At 46.1% G+C, this 19,520-nt stretch overlaps 60 non-coding genes and 3 pseudogenes across 60 annotated transcripts; all 63 read left to right on the forward strand.

Annotated features, from left to right (window-relative positions):
• Positions 1–104: 104 nt before the first annotated feature.
• LOC123438232 lies at positions 105–223 on the forward strand. The gene has a single exon (XR_006629386.1). It is a non-coding gene; the product is annotated as a 5S ribosomal RNA (ribosomal RNA).
• A 296-nt stretch (positions 224–519) lies between these two features.
• On the forward strand, positions 520–638 carry LOC123434104. The gene has a single exon (XR_006625397.1). It is a non-coding gene; the product is annotated as a 5S ribosomal RNA (ribosomal RNA).
• A 182-nt stretch (positions 639–820) lies between these two features.
• On the forward strand, positions 821–939 carry LOC123435089. The gene has a single exon (XR_006626352.1). It is a non-coding gene; the product is annotated as a 5S ribosomal RNA (ribosomal RNA).
• Positions 940–1,118: 179 nt separating this feature from the next.
• Positions 1,119–1,237, forward strand: LOC123436992. Its single transcript, XR_006628197.1, has one exon. It is a non-coding gene; the product is annotated as a 5S ribosomal RNA (ribosomal RNA).
• Positions 1,238–1,419: 182 nt separating this feature from the next.
• Positions 1,420–1,538, forward strand: LOC123435090. Its single transcript, XR_006626353.1, has one exon. It is a non-coding gene; the product is annotated as a 5S ribosomal RNA (ribosomal RNA).
• Positions 1,539–1,720: 182 nt separating this feature from the next.
• On the forward strand, positions 1,721–1,839 carry LOC123434105. The gene has a single exon (XR_006625398.1). It is a non-coding gene; the product is annotated as a 5S ribosomal RNA (ribosomal RNA).
• A 200-nt stretch (positions 1,840–2,039) lies between these two features.
• Positions 2,040–2,158, forward strand: LOC123436654. The gene has a single exon (XR_006627867.1). It is a non-coding gene; the product is annotated as a 5S ribosomal RNA (ribosomal RNA).
• A 255-nt stretch (positions 2,159–2,413) lies between these two features.
• LOC123434106 lies at positions 2,414–2,532 on the forward strand. The gene has a single exon (XR_006625399.1). It is a non-coding gene; the product is annotated as a 5S ribosomal RNA (ribosomal RNA).
• A 185-nt stretch (positions 2,533–2,717) lies between these two features.
• On the forward strand, positions 2,718–2,836 carry LOC123433200. Its single transcript, XR_006624742.1, has one exon. It is a non-coding gene; the product is annotated as a 5S ribosomal RNA (ribosomal RNA).
• Positions 2,837–3,018: 182 nt separating this feature from the next.
• LOC123434107 lies at positions 3,019–3,137 on the forward strand. Its single transcript, XR_006625400.1, has one exon. It is a non-coding gene; the product is annotated as a 5S ribosomal RNA (ribosomal RNA).
• Positions 3,138–3,325: 188 nt separating this feature from the next.
• LOC123435091 lies at positions 3,326–3,444 on the forward strand. Its single transcript, XR_006626354.1, has one exon. It is a non-coding gene; the product is annotated as a 5S ribosomal RNA (ribosomal RNA).
• Positions 3,445–3,626: 182 nt separating this feature from the next.
• On the forward strand, positions 3,627–3,745 carry LOC123434108. Its single transcript, XR_006625401.1, has one exon. It is a non-coding gene; the product is annotated as a 5S ribosomal RNA (ribosomal RNA).
• A 182-nt stretch (positions 3,746–3,927) lies between these two features.
• Positions 3,928–4,046, forward strand: LOC123435093. Its single transcript, XR_006626356.1, has one exon. It is a non-coding gene; the product is annotated as a 5S ribosomal RNA (ribosomal RNA).
• Positions 4,047–4,225: 179 nt separating this feature from the next.
• LOC123436993 lies at positions 4,226–4,344 on the forward strand. Its single transcript, XR_006628198.1, has one exon. It is a non-coding gene; the product is annotated as a 5S ribosomal RNA (ribosomal RNA).
• Positions 4,345–4,525: 181 nt separating this feature from the next.
• LOC123435095 lies at positions 4,526–4,644 on the forward strand. Its single transcript, XR_006626357.1, has one exon. It is a non-coding gene; the product is annotated as a 5S ribosomal RNA (ribosomal RNA).
• Positions 4,645–4,826: 182 nt separating this feature from the next.
• On the forward strand, positions 4,827–4,945 carry LOC123434110. Its single transcript, XR_006625403.1, has one exon. It is a non-coding gene; the product is annotated as a 5S ribosomal RNA (ribosomal RNA).
• A 200-nt stretch (positions 4,946–5,145) lies between these two features.
• Positions 5,146–5,264, forward strand: LOC123436655. The gene has a single exon (XR_006627868.1). It is a non-coding gene; the product is annotated as a 5S ribosomal RNA (ribosomal RNA).
• Positions 5,265–5,519: 255 nt separating this feature from the next.
• On the forward strand, positions 5,520–5,638 carry LOC123434111. Its single transcript, XR_006625404.1, has one exon. It is a non-coding gene; the product is annotated as a 5S ribosomal RNA (ribosomal RNA).
• A 185-nt stretch (positions 5,639–5,823) lies between these two features.
• On the forward strand, positions 5,824–5,942 carry LOC123433183. Its single transcript, XR_006624727.1, has one exon. It is a non-coding gene; the product is annotated as a 5S ribosomal RNA (ribosomal RNA).
• Positions 5,943–6,124: 182 nt separating this feature from the next.
• On the forward strand, positions 6,125–6,243 carry LOC123434112. Its single transcript, XR_006625405.1, has one exon. It is a non-coding gene; the product is annotated as a 5S ribosomal RNA (ribosomal RNA).
• Positions 6,244–6,431: 188 nt separating this feature from the next.
• On the forward strand, positions 6,432–6,550 carry LOC123435096. Its single transcript, XR_006626358.1, has one exon. It is a non-coding gene; the product is annotated as a 5S ribosomal RNA (ribosomal RNA).
• Positions 6,551–6,750: 200 nt separating this feature from the next.
• LOC123431752 lies at positions 6,751–6,869 on the forward strand. Its single transcript, XR_006623340.1, has one exon. It is a non-coding gene; the product is annotated as a 5S ribosomal RNA (ribosomal RNA).
• A 182-nt stretch (positions 6,870–7,051) lies between these two features.
• LOC123434113 lies at positions 7,052–7,170 on the forward strand. The gene has a single exon (XR_006625406.1). It is a non-coding gene; the product is annotated as a 5S ribosomal RNA (ribosomal RNA).
• Positions 7,171–7,370: 200 nt separating this feature from the next.
• LOC123434114 lies at positions 7,371–7,489 on the forward strand. The gene has a single exon (XR_006625407.1). It is a non-coding gene; the product is annotated as a 5S ribosomal RNA (ribosomal RNA).
• Positions 7,490–7,671: 182 nt separating this feature from the next.
• LOC123434115 lies at positions 7,672–7,790 on the forward strand. The gene has a single exon (XR_006625408.1). It is a non-coding gene; the product is annotated as a 5S ribosomal RNA (ribosomal RNA).
• A 197-nt stretch (positions 7,791–7,987) lies between these two features.
• On the forward strand, positions 7,988–8,106 carry LOC123434116. Its single transcript, XR_006625409.1, has one exon. It is a non-coding gene; the product is annotated as a 5S ribosomal RNA (ribosomal RNA).
• Positions 8,107–8,279: 173 nt separating this feature from the next.
• LOC123436902 lies at positions 8,280–8,398 on the forward strand. Its single transcript, XR_006628109.1, has one exon. It is a non-coding gene; the product is annotated as a 5S ribosomal RNA (ribosomal RNA).
• A 182-nt stretch (positions 8,399–8,580) lies between these two features.
• On the forward strand, positions 8,581–8,699 carry LOC123437632. Its single transcript, XR_006628808.1, has one exon. It is a non-coding gene; the product is annotated as a 5S ribosomal RNA (ribosomal RNA).
• A 197-nt stretch (positions 8,700–8,896) lies between these two features.
• On the forward strand, positions 8,897–9,015 carry LOC123437013. Its single transcript, XR_006628217.1, has one exon. It is a non-coding gene; the product is annotated as a 5S ribosomal RNA (ribosomal RNA).
• A 182-nt stretch (positions 9,016–9,197) lies between these two features.
• On the forward strand, positions 9,198–9,316 carry LOC123434117. The gene has a single exon (XR_006625410.1). It is a non-coding gene; the product is annotated as a 5S ribosomal RNA (ribosomal RNA).
• A 182-nt stretch (positions 9,317–9,498) lies between these two features.
• LOC123437275 lies at positions 9,499–9,617 on the forward strand. Its single transcript, XR_006628465.1, has one exon. It is a non-coding gene; the product is annotated as a 5S ribosomal RNA (ribosomal RNA).
• Positions 9,618–9,796: 179 nt separating this feature from the next.
• On the forward strand, positions 9,797–9,915 carry LOC123434118. The gene has a single exon (XR_006625411.1). It is a non-coding gene; the product is annotated as a 5S ribosomal RNA (ribosomal RNA).
• Positions 9,916–10,100: 185 nt separating this feature from the next.
• LOC123434120 lies at positions 10,101–10,219 on the forward strand. The gene has a single exon (XR_006625412.1). It is a non-coding gene; the product is annotated as a 5S ribosomal RNA (ribosomal RNA).
• A 203-nt stretch (positions 10,220–10,422) lies between these two features.
• Positions 10,423–10,541, forward strand: LOC123434990. The gene has a single exon (XR_006626253.1). It is a non-coding gene; the product is annotated as a 5S ribosomal RNA (ribosomal RNA).
• Positions 10,542–10,723: 182 nt separating this feature from the next.
• On the forward strand, positions 10,724–10,842 carry LOC123436904. The gene has a single exon (XR_006628111.1). It is a non-coding gene; the product is annotated as a 5S ribosomal RNA (ribosomal RNA).
• A 200-nt stretch (positions 10,843–11,042) lies between these two features.
• LOC123433426 lies at positions 11,043–11,148 on the forward strand (annotated as a pseudogene).
• A 173-nt stretch (positions 11,149–11,321) lies between these two features.
• LOC123434122 lies at positions 11,322–11,440 on the forward strand. The gene has a single exon (XR_006625414.1). It is a non-coding gene; the product is annotated as a 5S ribosomal RNA (ribosomal RNA).
• Positions 11,441–11,634: 194 nt separating this feature from the next.
• Positions 11,635–11,753, forward strand: LOC123432353. The gene has a single exon (XR_006623940.1). It is a non-coding gene; the product is annotated as a 5S ribosomal RNA (ribosomal RNA).
• A 179-nt stretch (positions 11,754–11,932) lies between these two features.
• LOC123434123 lies at positions 11,933–12,051 on the forward strand. The gene has a single exon (XR_006625415.1). It is a non-coding gene; the product is annotated as a 5S ribosomal RNA (ribosomal RNA).
• Positions 12,052–12,233: 182 nt separating this feature from the next.
• LOC123436965 lies at positions 12,234–12,352 on the forward strand. Its single transcript, XR_006628171.1, has one exon. It is a non-coding gene; the product is annotated as a 5S ribosomal RNA (ribosomal RNA).
• A 188-nt stretch (positions 12,353–12,540) lies between these two features.
• Positions 12,541–12,659, forward strand: LOC123438908. The gene has a single exon (XR_006630023.1). It is a non-coding gene; the product is annotated as a 5S ribosomal RNA (ribosomal RNA).
• Positions 12,660–12,841: 182 nt separating this feature from the next.
• LOC123434124 lies at positions 12,842–12,960 on the forward strand. The gene has a single exon (XR_006625416.1). It is a non-coding gene; the product is annotated as a 5S ribosomal RNA (ribosomal RNA).
• Positions 12,961–13,181: 221 nt separating this feature from the next.
• On the forward strand, positions 13,182–13,287 carry LOC123433446 (annotated as a pseudogene).
• Positions 13,288–13,460: 173 nt separating this feature from the next.
• On the forward strand, positions 13,461–13,579 carry LOC123437182. Its single transcript, XR_006628376.1, has one exon. It is a non-coding gene; the product is annotated as a 5S ribosomal RNA (ribosomal RNA).
• Positions 13,580–13,776: 197 nt separating this feature from the next.
• LOC123432808 lies at positions 13,777–13,895 on the forward strand. The gene has a single exon (XR_006624378.1). It is a non-coding gene; the product is annotated as a 5S ribosomal RNA (ribosomal RNA).
• A 179-nt stretch (positions 13,896–14,074) lies between these two features.
• On the forward strand, positions 14,075–14,193 carry LOC123434125. Its single transcript, XR_006625417.1, has one exon. It is a non-coding gene; the product is annotated as a 5S ribosomal RNA (ribosomal RNA).
• A 185-nt stretch (positions 14,194–14,378) lies between these two features.
• On the forward strand, positions 14,379–14,497 carry LOC123432037. Its single transcript, XR_006623639.1, has one exon. It is a non-coding gene; the product is annotated as a 5S ribosomal RNA (ribosomal RNA).
• Positions 14,498–14,700: 203 nt separating this feature from the next.
• LOC123438909 lies at positions 14,701–14,819 on the forward strand. The gene has a single exon (XR_006630024.1). It is a non-coding gene; the product is annotated as a 5S ribosomal RNA (ribosomal RNA).
• A 182-nt stretch (positions 14,820–15,001) lies between these two features.
• On the forward strand, positions 15,002–15,120 carry LOC123432187. Its single transcript, XR_006623783.1, has one exon. It is a non-coding gene; the product is annotated as a 5S ribosomal RNA (ribosomal RNA).
• A 188-nt stretch (positions 15,121–15,308) lies between these two features.
• Positions 15,309–15,427, forward strand: LOC123434126. Its single transcript, XR_006625418.1, has one exon. It is a non-coding gene; the product is annotated as a 5S ribosomal RNA (ribosomal RNA).
• A 188-nt stretch (positions 15,428–15,615) lies between these two features.
• Positions 15,616–15,734, forward strand: LOC123431753. The gene has a single exon (XR_006623341.1). It is a non-coding gene; the product is annotated as a 5S ribosomal RNA (ribosomal RNA).
• A 182-nt stretch (positions 15,735–15,916) lies between these two features.
• Positions 15,917–16,035, forward strand: LOC123437111. The gene has a single exon (XR_006628310.1). It is a non-coding gene; the product is annotated as a 5S ribosomal RNA (ribosomal RNA).
• A 188-nt stretch (positions 16,036–16,223) lies between these two features.
• On the forward strand, positions 16,224–16,342 carry LOC123434127. Its single transcript, XR_006625419.1, has one exon. It is a non-coding gene; the product is annotated as a 5S ribosomal RNA (ribosomal RNA).
• A 182-nt stretch (positions 16,343–16,524) lies between these two features.
• LOC123436426 lies at positions 16,525–16,643 on the forward strand. Its single transcript, XR_006627652.1, has one exon. It is a non-coding gene; the product is annotated as a 5S ribosomal RNA (ribosomal RNA).
• A 239-nt stretch (positions 16,644–16,882) lies between these two features.
• Positions 16,883–16,988, forward strand: LOC123433427 (annotated as a pseudogene).
• A 173-nt stretch (positions 16,989–17,161) lies between these two features.
• Positions 17,162–17,280, forward strand: LOC123437183. The gene has a single exon (XR_006628377.1). It is a non-coding gene; the product is annotated as a 5S ribosomal RNA (ribosomal RNA).
• Positions 17,281–17,477: 197 nt separating this feature from the next.
• Positions 17,478–17,596, forward strand: LOC123438260. The gene has a single exon (XR_006629413.1). It is a non-coding gene; the product is annotated as a 5S ribosomal RNA (ribosomal RNA).
• Positions 17,597–17,775: 179 nt separating this feature from the next.
• On the forward strand, positions 17,776–17,894 carry LOC123434128. The gene has a single exon (XR_006625420.1). It is a non-coding gene; the product is annotated as a 5S ribosomal RNA (ribosomal RNA).
• A 182-nt stretch (positions 17,895–18,076) lies between these two features.
• LOC123436967 lies at positions 18,077–18,195 on the forward strand. The gene has a single exon (XR_006628173.1). It is a non-coding gene; the product is annotated as a 5S ribosomal RNA (ribosomal RNA).
• A 182-nt stretch (positions 18,196–18,377) lies between these two features.
• LOC123438910 lies at positions 18,378–18,496 on the forward strand. Its single transcript, XR_006630025.1, has one exon. It is a non-coding gene; the product is annotated as a 5S ribosomal RNA (ribosomal RNA).
• Positions 18,497–18,681: 185 nt separating this feature from the next.
• Positions 18,682–18,800, forward strand: LOC123436547. The gene has a single exon (XR_006627766.1). It is a non-coding gene; the product is annotated as a 5S ribosomal RNA (ribosomal RNA).
• A 185-nt stretch (positions 18,801–18,985) lies between these two features.
• LOC123434129 lies at positions 18,986–19,104 on the forward strand. The gene has a single exon (XR_006625421.1). It is a non-coding gene; the product is annotated as a 5S ribosomal RNA (ribosomal RNA).
• Positions 19,105–19,298: 194 nt separating this feature from the next.
• Positions 19,299–19,417, forward strand: LOC123436968. The gene has a single exon (XR_006628174.1). It is a non-coding gene; the product is annotated as a 5S ribosomal RNA (ribosomal RNA).
• The last annotated feature ends 103 nt before the right edge of the window (positions 19,418–19,520 follow it).

Here is a 19,520-nt window from a genome sequence, read left to right on the forward strand (position 1 = left end):
TGTGACTTTTCCCACCGCGCTTGACACCCAACGACTAGTAGTAGTAGTAGTAGTAGTAGTAGTAGTAGGGGCAAGCATAAGGAACAAATAGATAGTTGCATGTTGGACGCGATCATACTAGCACTAAAGCACCGGATCCCATCAGAACTCCGAAGTTAAGCGTGCTTGGGCGAGAGTAGTACTAGGATGGGTGACCTCCTGGGAAGTCCTCGTGTTGCATTCCTCTTTTTAAATATATTTTTGCGCCACGTGACAAGGATGACGCGGGAGCGTGATCTATATGACCTCATTTTCTTATTTTTGACGATTACTGTGTGACTTTTCCCACCGCGCTTGACACCCAACGACTAGTAGTAGTAGTAGTAGTAGTAGTAGTAGTAGTAGTAGTAGTAGTAGTAGTAGTAGTAGTAGTAGTAGTAGTAGTAGTAGTAGTAGTAGTAGTAGTAGTAGTAGTAGTAGTAGTAGTAGTAGTAGTAGTAGTAGGGGCAAGCATAAGGAACAAATAGATAGTTGCATGTCGGATGCGATCATACCAGCACTAAAGCACCGGATCCCATCAGAACTCCGAAGTTAAGCGTGCTTGGGCGAGAGTAGTACTAGGATGGGTGACCTCCTGGGAAGTCCTCGTGTTGCATTCCCCTTTTTAAATATATTTTTGCGCCACGTGACAAGGATGACGCGGGAGCGTGATCTATATGACCTCATTTTCTTATTTTTGACGATTACTGTGTGACTTTTCCCACCGCGCTTGACACCCAACGACTAGTAGTAGTAGTAGTAGTAGGGGCAAGCATAAGGAACACATAGATAGTTGCATGTCGGATGCGATCATACCAGCACTAAAGCACCGGATCCCATCAGAACTCCGAAGTTAAGCGTGCTTGGGCGAGAGTAGTACTAGGATGGGTGACCTTCTGGGAAGTCCTCGTGTTGCATTCCCCTTTTTAAATATATTTTTGCGCCACGTGACAAGGATGACGCGGGAGCGTGATCTATATGACCTCATTTTCTTATTTTTGACGATTACTGTGTGACTTTTCCCACCGCGCTTGACACCCAACGACTAGTAGTAGTAGTAGTAGGGGCAAGCATAAGGAACAAATAGATAGTTGCATGTCGGATGCGATCATACTAGCACTAAAGCACCGGATCCCATCAGAACTCCGAAGTTAAGCGTGCTTTGGCGAGGGTAGTACTAGGATGGGTGACCTCCTGGGAAGTCCTCGTGTTGCATTCCCCTTTTTAAATATATTTTTGCACCACGTGACAAGGATGACGCGGGACCGTGATCTATATGACCTCATTTTCATATTTTTGACGATTACTGTGTGACTTTTCCCACCGCGCTTGACACCCAACGACTAGTAGTAGTAGTAGTAGTAGGGGCAAGCATAAGGAACAAATAGATAGTTGCATGTCGGATGCGATCATACCAGCACTAAAGCACCGGATCCCATCAGAACTCCGAAGTTAAGCGTGCTTGGGCGAGAGTAGTACTAGGATGGGTGACCTTCTGGGAAGTCCTCGTGTTGCATTCCCCTTTTTAAATATATTTTTGCGCCACGTGACAAGGATGACGCGGGAGCGTGATCTATATGACCTCATTTTTTTATTTTTGACGATTACTGTGTGACTTTTCCCACCGCGCTTGACACCCAACGACTAGTAGTAGTAGTAGTAGTAGGGGCAAGCATAAGGAACAAATAGATAGTTGCATGTCGGATGCGATCATACCAGCACTAAAGCACCGGATCCCATCAGAACTCCGAAGTTAAGCGTGCTTGGGCGAGAGTAGTACTAGGATGGGTGACCTCCTGGGAAGTCCTCGTGTTGCATTCCCCTTTTTAAATATATTTTTGCGCCACGTGACAAGGATGACGCGGGACCGTGATCTATATGACCTCATTTTCTTATTTTTGACGATTACTGTGTGACTTTTCCCACCGCGCTTGACACCCAACGACTAGTAGTAGTAGTAGTAGTAGTAGTAGTAGTAGTAGTAGGGGCAAGCATAAGGAACAAATAGATAGTTGCATGTCGGATGCGATCATACCAGCACTAAAGCACCGGATCCCATCAGAATTCCGAAGTTAAGCGTGCTTGGGCGAGAGTAGTACTAGGATGGGTGACCTCCTGGGAAGTCCTCGTGTTGCATTCCCCTTTTTAAATATATTTTTGCGCCACGTGACAAGGATGACGCGGGAGCGTGATCTATCCTCGTGTTGCATTCCCCTTTTTAAATATATTTTTGCGCCACGTGACAAGGATGACGCGGGAGCGTGATCTATATGACCTCATTTTCTTATTTTTGACGATTACTGTGTGACTTTTCCCACCGCGCTTGACACCCAACGACTAGTAGTAGTAGTAGTAGTAGGGGCAATCATAAGGAACAAATAGATAGTTGCACGTCGGATGCGATCATACCAGCACTAAAGCACCGGATCCCATCAGAACTCCGAAGTTAAGCGTGCTTGGGCGAGAGTAGTACTAGGATGGGTGACCTCCTGGGAAGTCCTCGTGTTGCATTCCCCTTTTTAAATATATTTTTGCGCCACGTGACAAGGATGACGCGGGACCGTGATCTATATGACCTCATTTTCTTATTTTTGACGATTACTGTGTGACTTTTCCCACCGCGCTTGACACCCAACGACTAGTAGTAGTAGTAGTAGTAGTAGGGGCAAGCATAAGGAACAAATAGATAGTTGCATGTCGGATGCGATCATACAAGCACTAAAGCACCGGATCCCATCAGAACTCCGAAATTAAGCGTGCTTGGGCGATAGTAGTACTACGGTGGGTGACCTCCTGGGAAGTCCTCGTGTTGCATTCCCCTTTTTAAATATATTTTTGCGCCACGTGACAAGGATGACGCGGGAGCGTGATCTATATGACCTCATTTTCTTATTTTTGACGATTACTGTGTGACTTTTCCCACCGCGCTTGACACCCAACGACTAGTAGTAGTAGTAGTAGTAGGGGCAAGCATAAGGAACAAATAGATAGTTGCATGTCGGATGCGATCATACCAGCACTAAAGCACCGGATCCCATCAGAACTCCGAAGTTAAGCGTGCTTGGGCGAGAGTAGTACTAGGATGGGTGACCTCCTGGGAAGTCCTCGTGTTGCATTCCCCTTTTTAAATATATTTTTGCGCCACGTGACAAGGATGACGCGGGAGCGTGATCTATATGACCTCATTTTCTTATTTTTGACGATTACTGTGTGACTTTTCCCACCGCGCTTGACACCCAACGACTAGTAGTAGTAGTAGTAGTAGTAGTAGGGGCAAGCATAAGGAACAAATAGATAGTTGCATGTCGGATGCGATCATACCAGCACTAAAGCACCGGATCCCATCAGAACTCCGAAGTTAAGCGTGCTTGGGCGAGAGTAGTACTAGGATGGGTGACCTTCTGGGAAGTCCTCGTGTTGCATTCCTCTTTTTAAATATATTTTTGCGCCACGTGACAAGGATGACGCGGGAGCGTGATCTATATGACCTCATTTTCTTATTTTTGACGATTACTGTGTGACTTTTCCCACCGCGCTTGACACCCAACGACTAGTAGTAGTAGTAGTAGTAGGGGCAAGCATAAGGAACAAATAGATAGTTGCATGTCGGATGCGATCATACCAGCACTAAAGCACCGGATCCCATCAGAACTCCGAAGTTAAGCGTGCTTGGGCGAGAGTAGTACTAGGATGGGTGACCTCCTGGGAAGTCCTCGTGTTGCATTCCCCTTTTTAAATATATTTTTGCGCCACGTGACAAGGATGACGCGGGAGCGTGATCTATATGACCTCATTTTCTTATTTTTGACGATTACTGTGTGACTTTTCCCACCGCGCTTGACACCCAACGACTAGTAGTAGTAGTAGTAGTAGGGGCAAGCATAAGGAACACATAGATAGTTGCATGTCGGATGCGATCATACCAGCACTAAAGCACCGGATCCCATCAGAACTCCGAAGTTAAGCGTGCTTGGGCGAGAGTAGTACTAGGATGGGTGACCTTCTGGGAAGTCCTCGTGTTGCATTCCCCTTTTTAAATATATTTTTGCGCCACGTGACAAGGATGACGCGGGAGCGTGATCTATATGACCTCATTTTCTTATTTTTGACGATTACTGTGTGACTTTTCCCACCGCGCTTGACACCCAACGACTAGTAGTAGTAGTAGTAGGGGCAAGCATAAGGAACAAATAGATAGTTGCATGTCGGATGCGATCATACTAGCACTAAAGCACCGGATCCCATCAGAACTCCGAAGTTAAGCGTGCTTTGGCGAGGGTAGTACTAGGATGGGTGACCTCCTGGGAAGTCCTCGTGTTGCATTCCCCTTTTTAAATATATTTTTGCACCACGTGACAAGGATGACGCGGGACCGTGATCTATATGACCTCATTTTCATATTTTTGACGATTACTGTGTGACTTTTCCCACCGCGCTTGACACCCAACGACTAGTAGTAGTAGTAGTAGTAGGGCAAGCATAAGGAACAAATAGATAGTTGCATGTCGGATGCGATCATACCAGCACTAAAGCACCGGATCCCATCAGAACTCCGAAGTTAAGCGTGCTTGGGCGAGAGTAGTACTAGGATGGGTGACCTTCTGGGAAGTCCTCGTGTTGCATTCCCCTTTTTAAATATATTTTTGCGCCACGTGACAAGGATGACGCGGGAGCGTGATCTATATGACCTCATTTTTTTATTTTTGACGATTACTGTGTGACTTTTCCCACCGCGCTTGACACCCAACGACTAGTAGTAGTAGTAGTAGTAGGGGCAAGCATAAGGAACAAATAGATAGTTGCATGTCGGATGCGATCATACCAGCACTAAAGCACCGGATCCCATCAGAACTCCGAAGTTAAGCGTGCTTGGGCGAGAGTAGTACTAGGATGGGTGACCTCCTGGGAAGTCCTCGTGTTGCATTCCCCTTTTTAAATATATTTTTGCGCCACGTGACAAGGATGACGCGGGACCGTGATCTATATGACCTCATTTTCTTATTTTTGACGATTACTGTGTGACTTTTCCCACCGCGCTTGACACCCAACGACTAGTAGTAGTAGTAGTAGTAGTAGTAGTAGTAGTAGTAGGGGCAAGCATAAGGAACAAATAGATAGTTGCATGTCGGATGCGATCATACCAGCACTAAAGCACCGGATCCCATCAGAATTCCGAAGTTAAGCGTGCTTGGGCGAGAGTAGTACTAGGATGGGTGACCTCCTGGGAAGTCCTCGTGTTGCATTCCCCTTTTTAAATATATTTTTGCGCCACGTGACAAGGATGACGCGGGAGCGTGATCTATCCTCGTGTTGCATTCCCCTTTTTAAATATATTTTTGCGCCACGTGACAAGGATGACGCGGGAGCGTGATCTATATGACCTCATTTTCTTATTTTTGACGATTACTGTGTGACTTTTCCCACCGCGCTTGACACCCAACGACTAGTAGTAGTAGTAGTAGTAGGGGCAATCATAAGGAACAAATAGATAGTTGCACGTCGGATGCGATCATACCAGCACTAAAGCACCGGATCCCATCAGAACTCCGAAGTTAAGCGTGCTTGGGCGAGAGTAGTACTAGGATGGGTGACCTCCTGGGAAGTCCTCGTGTTGCATTCCCCTTTTTAAATATATTTTTGCGCCACGTGACAAGGATGACGCGGGACCGTGATCTATATGACCTCATTTTCTTATTTTTGACGATTACTGTGTGACTTTTCCCACCGCGCTTGACACCCAACGACTAGTAGTAGTAGTAGTAGTAGTAGGGGCAAGCATAAGGAACAAATAGATAGTTGCATGTCGGATGCGATCATACAAGCACTAAAGCACCGGATCCCATCAGAACTCCGAAATTAAGCGTGCTTGGGCGATAGTAGTACTACGATGGGTGACCTCCTGGGAAGTCCTCGTGTTGCATTCCCCTTTTTAAATATATTTTTGCGCCACGTGACAAGGATGACGCGGGAGCGTGATCTATATGACCTCATTTTCTTATTTTTGACGATTACTGTGTGACTTTTCCCACCGCGCTTGACACCCAACGACTAGTAGTAGTAGTAGTAGTAGGGGCAAGCATAAGGAACAAATAGATAGTTGCATGTCGGATGCGATCATACCAGCACTAAAGCACCGGATCCCATCAGAACTCCGAAGTTAAGCGTGCTTGGGCGAGAGTAGTACTAGGATGGGTGACCTCCTGGGAAGTCCTCGTGTTGCATTCCCCTTTTTAAATATATTTTTGCGCCACGTGACAAGGATGACGCGGGAGCGTGATCTATATGACCTCATTTTCTTATTTTTGACGATTACTGTGTGACTTTTCCCACCGCGCTTGACACCCAACGACTAGTAGTAGTAGTAGTAGTAGTAGTAGGGGCAAGCATAAGGAACAAATAGATAGTTGCATGTCGGATGCGATCATACCAGCACTAAAGCACCGGATCCCATCAGAACTCCGAAGTTAAGCGTGCTTGGGCGAGAGTAGTACTAGGATGGGTGACCTTCTGGGAAGTCCTCGTGTTGCATTCCTCTTTTTAAATATATTTTTGCGCCACGTGACAAGGATGACGCGGGAGCGTGATCTATATGACCTCATTTTCTTATTTTTGACGATTACTGTGTGACTTTTCCCACCGCGCTTGACACCCAACGACTAGTAGTAGTAGTAGTAGTAGTAGTAGTAGTAGTAGTAGGGGCAAGCATAAGGAACAAATAGATAGTTGCATGTCGGATGCGATCATACCAGCACTAAAGCACCCGATCCCATGAGAACTCCGAAGTTAAGCGTGCTTGGGCGAGAGTAGTACTAGGATGGGTGACCTCCTGGGAAGTCCTCGTGTTGCATTCCCCTTTTTAAATATATTTTTGCGCCACGTGACAAGGATGACGCGGGAGCGTGATCTATATGACCTCATTTTCTTATTTTTGACGATTACTGTGTGAGTTTTCCCACCGCGCTTGACACCCAACGACTAGTAGTAGTAGTAGTAGTAGGGGCAAGCATAAGGAACAAATAGATAGTTGCATGTCGGATGCGATCATACCAGCACTAAAGCACCGGATCCCATCAGAACTCCGAAGTTAAGCGTGCTTGGGCGAGAGTAGTACTAGGATGGGTGACCTCCTGGGAAGTCCTCGTGTTGCATTCCCCTTTTTAAATATATTTTTGCGCCACGTGACAAGGATGACGCGGGAGCGTGATCTATATGACCTCATTTTCTTATTTTTGACGATTACTGTGTGACTTTTCCCACCGCGCTTGACACCCAACGACTAGTAGTAGTAGTAGTAGTAGTAGTAGTAGTAGTAGTAGGGGCAATCATAAGGAACAAATAGATAGTTGAATGTTGGATGCGATCATACCAGCACTAAAGCACCGGATCCCATCAGAACTCCGAAGTTAAGCGTGCTTGGGCGAGAGTAGTACTAGGATGGGTGACCTCCTGGGAAGTCCTCGTGTTGCATTCCCCTTTTTAAATATATTTTTGCGCCACGTGACAAGGATGACGCGGGACCGTGATCTATATGACCTCATTTTCTTATTTTTGACGATTACTGTGTGACTTTTCCCACCGCGCTTGACACCCAACGACTAGTAGTAGTAGTAGTAGTAGGGGCAAGCATAAGGAACAAATAGATAGTTGCATGTCGGATGCGATCATACCAGCACTAAAGCACCGGATCCCATCAGAACTCCGAAGTTAAGCGTGCTTGGGCGAGAGTAGTACTAGGATGGGTGACCTCCTGGGAAGTCCTCGTGTTGCATTCCCCTTTTTAAATATATTTTTGCGCCACGTGACAAGGATGACGCGGGAGCGTGATCTATATGACCTCATTTTCTTTTTTTTGACGATTACTGTGTGACTTTTCCCACCGCGCTTGACACCCAACGACTAGTAGTAGTAGTAGTAGTAGTAGTAGTAGTAGTAGGGGCAATCATAAGGAACAAATAGATAGTTGAATGTTGGATGCGATCATACCAGCACTAAAGCACCGGATCCCATCAGAACTCCGAAGTTAAGCGTGCTTGGGCGAGAGTAGTACTAGGATGGGTGACCTCCTGGGAAGTCCTCGTGTTGCATTCCCCTTTCTAAATATATTTTTGCGCCACGTGACAAGGATGACGCGGGACCGTGATCTATATGACCTCATTTTCTTATTTTTGACGATTACTGTGTGACTTTTCCCACCGCGCTTGACACCCAACGACTAGTAGTAGTAGGGGCAAGCATAAGGAACAAATAGATAGTTGCATGTCGGATGCGATCATACCAGCACTAAAGCACCGGATCCCATCAGAACTCCGAAGTTAAGCGTGCTTGGGCGAGAGTAGTACTAGGATGGCTGACCTCCTGGGAAGTCCTCGTGTTGCATTCCCCTTTTTAAATATATTTTTGCGCCACGTGACAAGGATGACGCGGGAGCGTGATCTATATGACCTCATTTTCTTATTTTTGACGATTACTGTGTGACTTTTCCCACCGCGCTTGACACCCTACGACTAGTAGTAGTAGTAGTAGTAGGGGCAAGCATAAGGAACAAATAGATAGTTGCATGTCGGATGCGATCATACCAGCACTAAAGCACCGGATCCCATCAAAACTCCGAAGTTAAGCGTGCTTGGGCGAGAGTAGTACTAGGATGGGTGACCTCCTGGGAAGTCCTCGTGTTGCATTCCCCTTTTTAAATATATTTTTGCGCCACGTGACAAGGATGACGCGGGAGCGTGATCTATATGACCTCATTTTCTTATTTTTGACGATTACTGTGTGACTTTTCCCACCGCGCTTGACACCCAACGACTAGTAGTAGTAGTAGTAGTAGTAGTAGTAGTAGTAGGGGCAATCATAAGGAACAAATAGATAGTTGAATGTTGGATGCGATCATACCAGCACTAAAGCACCGGATCCCATCAGAACTCCGAAGTTAAGCGTGCTTGGGCGAGAGTAATACTAGGATGGGTGACCTCCTGGGAAGTCCTCGTGTTGCATTCCCCTTTTTAAATATATTTTTGCGCCACGTGACAAGGATGACGCGGGACCGTGATCTATATGACCTCATTTTCTTATTTTTGACGATTACTGTGTGACTTTTCCCACCGCGCTTGACACCCAACGACTAGTAGTAGTAGTAGTAGTAGGGGCAAGCATAAGGAACAAATAGATAGTTGCATGTCGGATGCGATCATACCAGCACTAAAGCACCGGATCCCATCAGAACTCCGAAGTTAAGCGTGCTTGGGCGAGAGTAGTACTAGGATGGGTGACCTCCTGGGAAGTCCTCGTGTTGCATTCCCCTTTTTAAATATATTTTTGCGCCACGTGACAAGGATGACGCGGGAGCGTGATCTATATGACCTCATTTTCTTTTTTTTGACGATTACTGTGTGACTTTTCCCACCGCGCTTGACACCCAACGACTAGTAGTAGTAGTAGTAGTAGGGGCAAGCATAAGGAACAAATAGATAGTTGCATGTCGGATGCGATCATACCAGCACTAAAGCACCGGATCCCATCAGAACTCCGAAGTTAAGCGTGCTTGGGCGAGAGTAGTCCTAGGATGGGTGACCTCCTGGGAAGTCCTCGTGTTGCATTCCCCTTTTTAAATATATTTTTGCGCCACGTGACAAGGATGACGCGGGAGCGTGATCTATATGACCTCATTTTCTTATTTTTGACGATTACTGTGTGACTTTTCCCACCGCGCTTGACATCCAACGACTAGTAGTAGTAGTAGTAGGGGCAAGCATAAGGAACAAATAGATAGTTGCATGTCGGATGCGATCATACCAGCACTAAAGCACCGGATCCCATCAGAACTCCGAAGTTAAGCGTGCTTGGGCGAGAGTAGTACTAGGATGGGTGACCTCCTGGGAAGTCCTCGTGTTGCATTCCCCTTTTTAAATATATTTTTGCGCCACGTGACAAGGATGACGCGGGAGCGTGATCTATATGACCTCATTTTCTTATTTTTGACGATTACTGTGTGACTTTTCCCACCGCGCTTGACACCCAACGACTAGTAGTAGTAGTAGTAGTAGTAGGGGCAAGCATAAGGAACAAATAGATAGTTGCATGTCGGATGCGATCATACCAGCACTAAAGCACCGGATCCCATCAGAACTCCGAAGTTAAGCGTGCTTGGGCGAGAGTAGTACTAGGATGGGTGACCTCCTGGGAAGTCCTCGTGTTGCATTCCTCTTTTTAAATATATTTTTGCGCCACGTGACAAGGATGACGCGGGAGCGTGATCTATATGACCTCATTTTTTTATTTTTGACGATTACTGTGTGACTTTTCCCACCGCGCTTGACACCCAACGACTAGTAGTAGTAGTAGTAGTAGTAGTAGTAGTAGTAGTAGTAGGGGCAAGCATAAGGAACAAATAGATAGTTGCATGTCGGATGCGATCATACCAGCACTAAAGCACCGGATCCCATCAGAACTCCGAAGTTAAGCGTGCTTGGGCGAGAGTAGTACTAGGATGGGTGACCTCTTGGGAAGTCCTCGTGTTGCATTCCCCTTTTTAAATATATTTTTGCGCCACGTGACAAGGATGACGCGGGAGCGTGATCTATATGACCTCATTTTCTTATTTTTGACGATTACTGTGTGAGTTTTCCCACCGCGCTTGAAACCCAACGACTAGTAGTAGTAGTAGTAGTAGGGGCAAGCATAAGGAACAAATAGATAGTTCCATGTCGGATGCGATCATACCAGCACTAAAGCACCGGATCCCATCAGAACTCCGAAGTTAAGCGTGCTTGGGCGAGAGTAGTACTAGGATGGCTGACCTCCTGGGAAGTCCTCGTGTTGCATTCCCCTTTTTAAATATATTTTTGCGCCACGTGACAAGGATGACGCGGGAGCGTGATCTATATGACCTCATTTTCTTATTTTTGACGATTACTGTGTGACTTTTCCCACCGCGCTTGACACCCAACGACTAGTAGTAGTAGTAGTAGTAGTAGTAGTAGTAGTAGTAGGGGCAATCATAAGGAACAAATAGATAGTTGCATGTCGGATGCGATCATACCAGCACTAAAGCACCGGATCCCATCAGAACTCCGAAGTTAAGCGTGCTTGGGCGAGAGTAGTACTAGGATGGGTGACCTCGTGTTGCATTCCCCTTTTTAAATATATTTTTGCGCCACGTGACAAGGATGACGCGGGACCGTGATCTATATGACCTGATTTTCTTATTTTTGACGATTACTGTGTGACTTTTCCCACCGCGCTTGACACCCAACGACTAGTAGTAGTAGGGGCAAGCATAAGGAACAAATAGATAGTTGCATGTCGGATGCGATCATACCAGCACTAAAGCACCGGATCCCATCAGAACTCCGAAGTTAAGCGTGCTTGGGCGAGAGTAGTACTAGGATGGGTGACCTCCTGGGAAGTCCTCGTGTTGCATTCCCCTTTTTAAATATATTTTTGCGCCACGTGACAAGGATGACGCGGGAGCGTGATCTATATGACCTCATTTTCTTATTTTTGACGATTACTGTGTGACTTTTCCCACCGCGCTTGACACCCAACGACTAGTAGTAGTAGTAGTAGTAGTAGTAGTAGTAGGGGCAAGCATAAGGAACAAATAGATAGTTGCATATCGGATGCGATCATACCAGCACTAAAGCACCGGATCCCATCAGAACTCCGAAGTTAAGCGTGCTTGGGCGATAGTAGTAATAGGATGGGTGACCTCCTGGGAAGTCCTCGTGTTGCATTCCCCTTTTTAAATATATTTTTGCGCCACGTGACAAGGATGACGCGGGAGCGTGATCTATATGACCTCATTTTCTTATTTTTGACGATTACTGTGTGACTTTTCCCACCGCGCTTGACACCCAACGACTAGTAGTAGTAGTAGTAGGGGCAAGCATAAGGAACAAATAGATAGTTGCATGTCGGATGCGATCATACCAGCACTAAAGCACCGGATCCCATCAGAACTCCGAAGTTAAGCGTGCTTGGGCGAGAGTAGTACTAGGATGGGTGACCTCCTGGGAAGTCCTCGTGTTGCATTCCCCTTTTTAAATATATTTTTGCGCCACGTGACAAGGATGACGCGGGACCGTGATCTATATGACCTCATTTTCTTATTTTTGACGATTACTGTGTGACTTTTCCCACCGCGCTTGACACCCAACGACTAGTAGTAGTAGTAGTAGTAGGGGCAAGCATAAGGAACAAATAGATAGTTCCATGTCGGATGCGATCATACCAGCACTAAAGCACCGGATCCCATCAGAACTCCGAAGTTAAGCGTGCTTGGGCGAGAGTAGTACTAGGATGGGTGACCTCCTGGAAAGTCCTCGTGTTGCATTCCCCTTTTTAAATATATTTTTGCGCCACGTGACAAGGATGACGCGGGACCGTGATCTATATGACCTCATTTTCTTATTTTTGACGATTACTGTGTGACTTTTCCCACCGCGCTTGACACCCAACGACTAGTAGTAGTAGTAGTAGTAGTAGTAGGGGCAAGCATAAGGAACAAATAGATAGTTGCATGTCGGATGCGATCATACCAGCACTAAAGCACCGGATCCCATCAGAACTCCGAAGTTAAGCGTGCTTGGGCGAGAGTAGTACTAGGATGGGTGACCTCCTGTGATGTCCTCGTGTTGCATTCCCCTTTTTAAATATATTTTTGCGCCACGTGACAAGGATGACGCGGGAGCGTGATCTATATGACCTCATTTTCTTATTTTTGACGATTACTGTGTGAGTTTTCCCACCGCGCTTGAAACCCAACGACTAGTAGTAGTAGTAGTAGTAGGGGCAAGCATAAGGAACAAATAGATAGTTCCATGTCGGATGCGATCATACCAGCACTAAAGCACCGGATCCCATCAGAACTCCGAAGTTAAGCGTGCTTGGGCGAGAGTAGTACTAGGATGGGTGACCTCCTGGGAAGTCCTCGTGTTGCATTCCCCTTTTTAAATATATTTTTGCGCCACGTGACAAGGATGACGCGGGAGCGTGATCTATATGACCTCATTTTCTTATTTTTGACGATTACTGTGTGACTTTTCCCACCGCGCTTGACACCCAACGACTAGTAGTAGTAGTAGTAGTAGTAGTAGTAGTAGTAGTAGTAGTAGTAGTAGTAGTAGTAGGGGCAATCATAAGGAACAAATAGATAGTTGCATGTCAGATGCGATCATACCAGCACTAAAGCACCGGATCCCATCAGAACTCCGAAGTTAAGCGTGCTTGGGCGAGAGTAGTACTAGGATGGGTGACCTCGTGTTGCATTCCCCTTTTTAAATATATTTTTGCGCCACGTGACAAGGATGACGCGGGACCGTGATCTATATGACCTCATTTTCTTATTTTTGACGATTACTGTGTGACTTTTCCCACCGCGCTTGACACCCAACGACTAGTAGTAGTAGGGGCAAGCATAAGGAACAAATAGATAGTTGCATGTCGGATGCGATCATACCAGCACTAAAGCACCGGATCCCATCAGAACTCCGAAGTTAAGCGTTCTTGGGCGAGAGTAGTACTAGGATGGGTGACCTCCTGGGAAGTCCTCGTGTTGCATTCCCCTTTTTAAATATATTTTTGCGCCACGTGACAAGGATGACGCGGGAGCGTGATCTATATGACCTCATTTTCTTATTTTTGACGATTACTGTGTGACTTTTCCCACCGCGCTTGACACCCAACGACTACTACTACTAGTAGTAGTAGTAGTAGTAGTAGTAGGGGCAAGCATAAGGAACAAATAGATAGTTGCATGTCGGATGCGATCATACCAGCACTAAAGCACCGGATCCCATCAGAACTTTGAAGTTAAGCGTGCTTGGGTGAGAGTAGTACTAGGATGGGTGACCTCCTCGGAAGTCCTCGTGTTGCATTCCCCTTTTTAAATATATTTTTGCGCCACGTGACAAGGATGACGCGGGAGCGTGATCTATATGACCTCATTTTCTTATTTTTGACGATTACTGTGTGACTTTTCCCACCGCGCTTGACACCCAACGACTAGTAGTAGTAGTAGTAGGGGCAAGCATAAGGAACAAATAGATAGTTGCATGTCGGATGCGATCATACCAGCACTAAAGCACCGGATCCCATCAGAACTCCGAAGTTAAGCGTGCTTGGGCGAGAGTAGTACTAGGATGGGTGACCTCCTGGGAAGTCCTCGTGTTGCATTCCCCTTTTTAAATATATTTTTGCGCCACGTGACAAGGATGACGCGGGAGCGTGATCTATATGACCTCATTTTCTTATTTTTGACGATTACTGTGTGACTTTTCCCACCGCGCTTGACACCCAACGACTAGTAGTAGTAGTAGTAGTAGTAGGGGCAAGCATAAGGAACAAATAGATAGTTACATGTCGGATGCGATCATAGCAGCACTAAAGCACCGGATCCCATCAGAACTCCGAAGTTAAGCGTGCTTGGGCGAGAGTAGTACTAGGATGGGTGACCTCCTGGAAAGTCCTCGTGTTGCATTCCCCTTTTTAAATATATTTTTGCGCCACGTGACAAGAATGACGCGGGACCGTGATCTATATGACCTCATTTTCTTATTTTTGACGATTACTGTGTGACTTTTCCCACCGCGCTTGACACCCAACGACTAGTAGTAGTAGTAGTAGTAGTAGTAGTAGTAGTAGTAGTAGGGGCAAGCATAAGGAACAAATAGATAGTTGCATGTCGGATGCGATCATACCAGCACTAAAGCACCGGATCCCATCAGAACTCCGAAGTTAAGCGTGCTTGGGCGAGAGTAGTACTAGGATGGGTGACCTCCTGTGATGTCCTCGTGTTGCATTCCCCTTTTTAAATATATTTTTGCGCCACGTGACAAGGATGACGCGGGAGCGTGATCTATATGACTTCATTTTCTTATTTTTGACGATTACTGTGTGACTTTTCCCACCGCGCTTGACACCCAACGACTAGTAGTAGTAGTAGTAGTAGGGGCAAGCATAAGGAACAAATAGATAGTTGCATGTCGGATGCGATCATACCAGCACTAAAGCACCGGATCCCATCAGAACTTCGAAGTTAAGCGTGCTTGGGCGAGAGTAGTACTAGGATGGGTGACCTCCTGGGAAGTCCTCGTGTTGAATTCCCCTTTTTAAATATATTTTTGCGCCACGTGACAAGGATGACGCGGGACCGTGATCTATATGACCTCATTTTCTTATTTTTGACGATTACTGTGTGACTTTTCCCACCGCGCTTGACACCCAACGACTACTACTAGTAGTAGTAGTAGTAGTAGGGGCAAGCATAAGGAACAAATAGATAGTTGCATGTCGGATGCGATCATACCAGCACTAAAGCACCGGATCCCATCAGAACTCCGAAGTTAAGCGTGCTTGGGCGAGAGTAGTACTAGGATGGGTGACCTCCTGGGAAGTCCTCGTGTTGCATTCCTCTTTTTAAATATATTTTTGCGCCACGTGACAAGGATGACGCGGGAGCGTGATCTATATGACCTCATTTTCTTATTTTTGACGATTACTGTGTGACTTTTCCCACCGCGCTTGACACCCAACGACTAGTAGTAGTAGTAGTAGTAGTAGTAGGGGCAAGCATAAGAAACAAATAGATAGTTGCATGTCGGATGCGATCATACCAGCACTAAAGCACCCGATCCCATGAGAACTCCGAAGTTAAGCGTGCTTGGGCGAGAGTAGTACTAGGATGGGTGACCTCCTGGGAAGTCCTCGTGTTGCATTCCCCTTTTTAAATATATTTTTGCGCCACGTGACAAGGATGACGCGGGAGCGTGATCTATATGACCTCATTTTCTTATTTTTGACGATTACTGTGTGAGTTTTCCCACCGCGCTTGACACCCAACGACTAGTAGTAGTAGTAGTAGTAGGGGCAAGCATAAGGAACAAATAGATAGTTGCATGTCGGATGCAATCATACCAGCACTAAAGCACCGGATCCCATCAGAACTCCGAAGTTAAGCATGCTTGGGCGAGAGTAGTACTAGGATGGGTGACCTCCTGGGAAGTCCTCGTGTTGCATTCCCCTTTTTAAATATATTTTTGCGCCACGTGACAAGGATGACGCGGGAGCGTGATCTATATGACCTCATTTTCTTATTTTTGACGATTACTGTGTGACTTTTCCCACCGCGCTTGACACCCAACGACTAGTAGTAGTAGTAGTAGTAGTAGTAGGGGCAATCATAAGGAACAAATAGATAGTTGCATGTCGGATGCGATCATACCAGCACTAAAGCACCGGATCCCATCAGAACTCCGAAGTTAAGCGTGCTTGGGCGAGAGTAGTACTAGGATGGGTGACCTCCTGGGAAGTCCTCGTGTTGCATTCCTCTTTTTAAATATATTTTTGCGCCACGTGACAAGGATGACGCGGGAGCGTGATCTATATGACCTCATTTTCTTATTTTTGACGATTACTGTGTGAGTTTTCCCACCGCGCTTGAAACCCAACGACTAGTAGTAGTAGTAGTAGTAGGGGCAAGCATAAGGAACAAATAGATAGTTCCATGTCGGATGCGATCATACCAGCACTAAAGCATCGGATCCCATCAGAACTCCGAAGTTAAGCGTGCTTGGGCGAGAGTAGTACTAGGATGGGTGACCTCCTGGGAAGTCCTCGTGTTGCATTCCCCTTTTTAAATATATTTTTGCGCCACGTGACAAGGATGACGCGGGAGCGTGATCTATATGACCTCATTTTCTTATTTTTGACGATTACTGTGTGACTTTTCCCACCGCGCTTGACACCCAACGACTAGTAGTAGTAGTAGTAGTAGTAGTAGTAGTAGTAGTAGTAGTAGTAGTAGTAGTAGTAGTAGTAGTAGTAGTAGTAGGGGCAATCATAAGGAACAAATAGATAGTTGCATGTCGGATGCGATCATACCAGCACTAAAGCACCGGATCCCATCAGAACTCCGAAGTTAAGCGTGCTTGGGCGAGAGTAGTACTAGGATGGGTGACCTCGTGTTGCATTCCCCTTTTTAAATATATTTTTGCGCCACGTGACAAGGATGACGCGGGACCGTGATCTATATGACCTCATTTTCTTATTTTTGACGATTACTGTGTGACTTTTCCCACCGCGCTTGACACCCAACGACTAGTAGTAGTAGGGGCAAGCATAAGGAACAAATAGATAGTTGCATGTCGGATGCGATCATACCAGCACTAAAGCACCGGATCCCATCAGAACTCCGAAGTTAAGCGTTCTTGGGCGAGAGTAGTACTAGGATGGGTGACCTCCTGGGAAGTCCTCGTGTTGCATTCCCCTTTTTAAATATATTTTTGCGCCACGTGACAAGGATGACGCGGGAGCGTGATCTATATGACCTCATTTTCTTATTTTTGACGATTACTGTGTGACTTTTCCCACCGCGCTTGACACCCAACGACTACTACTAGTAGTAGTAGTAGTAGTAGTAGTAGTAGGGGCAAGCATAAGGAACAAATAGATAGTTGCATGTCGGATGCGATCATACCAGCACTAAAGCACCGGATCCCATCAGAACTTCGAAGTTAAGCGTGCTTGGGCGAGAGTAGTACTAGGATGGGTGACCTCCTGGGAAGTCTTCGTGTTGCATTCCCCTTTTTAAATATATTTTTGCGCCACGTGACAAGGATGACGCGGGAGCGTGATCTATATGACCTCATTTTCTTATTTTTGACGATTACTGTGTGACTTTTCCCACCGCGCTTGACACCCAACGACTAGTAGTAGTAGTAGTAGGGGCAAGCATAAGGAACAAATAGATAGTTGCATGTCGGATGCGATCATACCAGCACTAAAGCACCGGATCCCATCAGAACTCCGAAGTTAAGCGTGCTTGGGCGAGAGTAGTACTAGGATGGGTGACCTCCTGGGAAGTCCTCGTGTTGCATTCCCCTTTTTAAATATATTTTTGCGCCACGTGACAAGGATGACGCGGGAGCGTGATCTATATGACCTCATTTTCTTATTTTTGACGATTACTGTGTGACTTTTCCCACCGCGCTTGACACCCAACGACTAGTAGTAGTAGTAGTAGTAGGGGCAAGCATAAGGAACAAATAGATAGTTACATGTCGGATGCGATCATACCAGCACTAAAGCACCGGATCCCATCAGAACTCCGAAGTTAAGCGTGCTTGGGCGAGAGTAGTACTAGGATGGGTGACCTCCTGGAAAGTCCTCGTGTTGCATTCCCCTTTTTAAATATATTTTTGCGCCACGTGACAAGAATGACGCGGGACCGTGATCTATATGACCTCATTTTCTTATTTTTGACGATTACTGTGTGACTTTTCCCACCGCGCTTGACACCCAGCGACTAGTAGTAGTAGTAGTAGTAGGGGCAAGCATAAGGAACAAATAGATAGTTGCATGTCGGATGCGATCATACCAGCACTAAAGCACCGGATCCCATCAGAACTCCGAAGTTAAGCGTGCTTGGGCGAGAGTAGTACTAGGATGGGTGACCTCCTGTGATGTCCTCGTGTTGCATTCCCCTTTTTAAATATATTTTTGCGCCACGTGACAAGGATGACGCGGGAGCGTGATCTATATGACTTCATTTTCTTATTTTTGACGATTACTGTGTGACTTTTCCCACCGCGCTTGACACCCAACGACTAGTAGTAGTAGTAGTAGTAGTAGGGGAAAGCATAAGGAACAAATAGATAGTTGCATGTCGGATGCGATCATACCAGCACTAAAGCACCGGATCCCATCAGAACTTCGAAGTTAAGCGTGCTTGGGCGAGAGTAGTACTAGGATGGGTGACCTCCTGGGAAGTCCTCGTGTTGCATTCCCCTTTTTAAATATATTTTTGCGCCACGTGACAAGGATGACGCGGGAGCGTGATCTATATGACTTCATTTTCTTATTTTTGACGATTACTGTGTGACTTTTCCCACCGCGCTTGACACCCAACGACTAGTAGTAGTAGTAGTAGTAGTAGGGGAAAGCATAAGGAACAAATAGATAGTTGCATGCTGGATGCGATCATACCAGCACTAAAGCACCGGATCCCATCAGAACTCCGAAGTTAAGCGTGCTTGGGCGAGAGTAGTACTAGGATGGGTGACCTCCTGGGAAGTCCTCGTGTTGCATTCCCCTTTTTAAATATATTTTTGCGCCACGTGACAAGGATGACGCGGGACCGTGATCTATATGACCTCATTTTCTTATTTTTGACGATTACTGTGTGACTTTTCCCACCGCGCTTGACACCCAACGACTAGTAGTAGTAGTAGTAGTAGTAGTAGTAGTAGGGGCAAGCATAAGGAACAAATAGATAGTTGCATGTCGGATGCGATCATACCAGCACTAAAGCACCGGATCCCATCAGAACTCCGAAGTTAAGCGTGCTTGGGCGAGAGTAGTACTAGGATGGGTGACCTCCTGGAAAGTCCTCGTGTTGCATTCCTCTTTTTAAATATATTTTTGCGCCACGTGACAAGGATGACGCGGGAGCGTGATCTATATGACCTCATTTTCTTATTTTTGACGATTACTGTGTGACTTTTCCC

Source organism: Hordeum vulgare, chromosome 2H (assembly GCF_904849725.1).
Source record: "Hordeum vulgare subsp. vulgare chromosome 2H, MorexV3_pseudomolecules_assembly, whole genome shotgun sequence".
NCBI classification, from domain to species: domain Eukaryota; kingdom Viridiplantae; phylum Streptophyta; class Magnoliopsida; order Poales; family Poaceae; genus Hordeum; species Hordeum vulgare.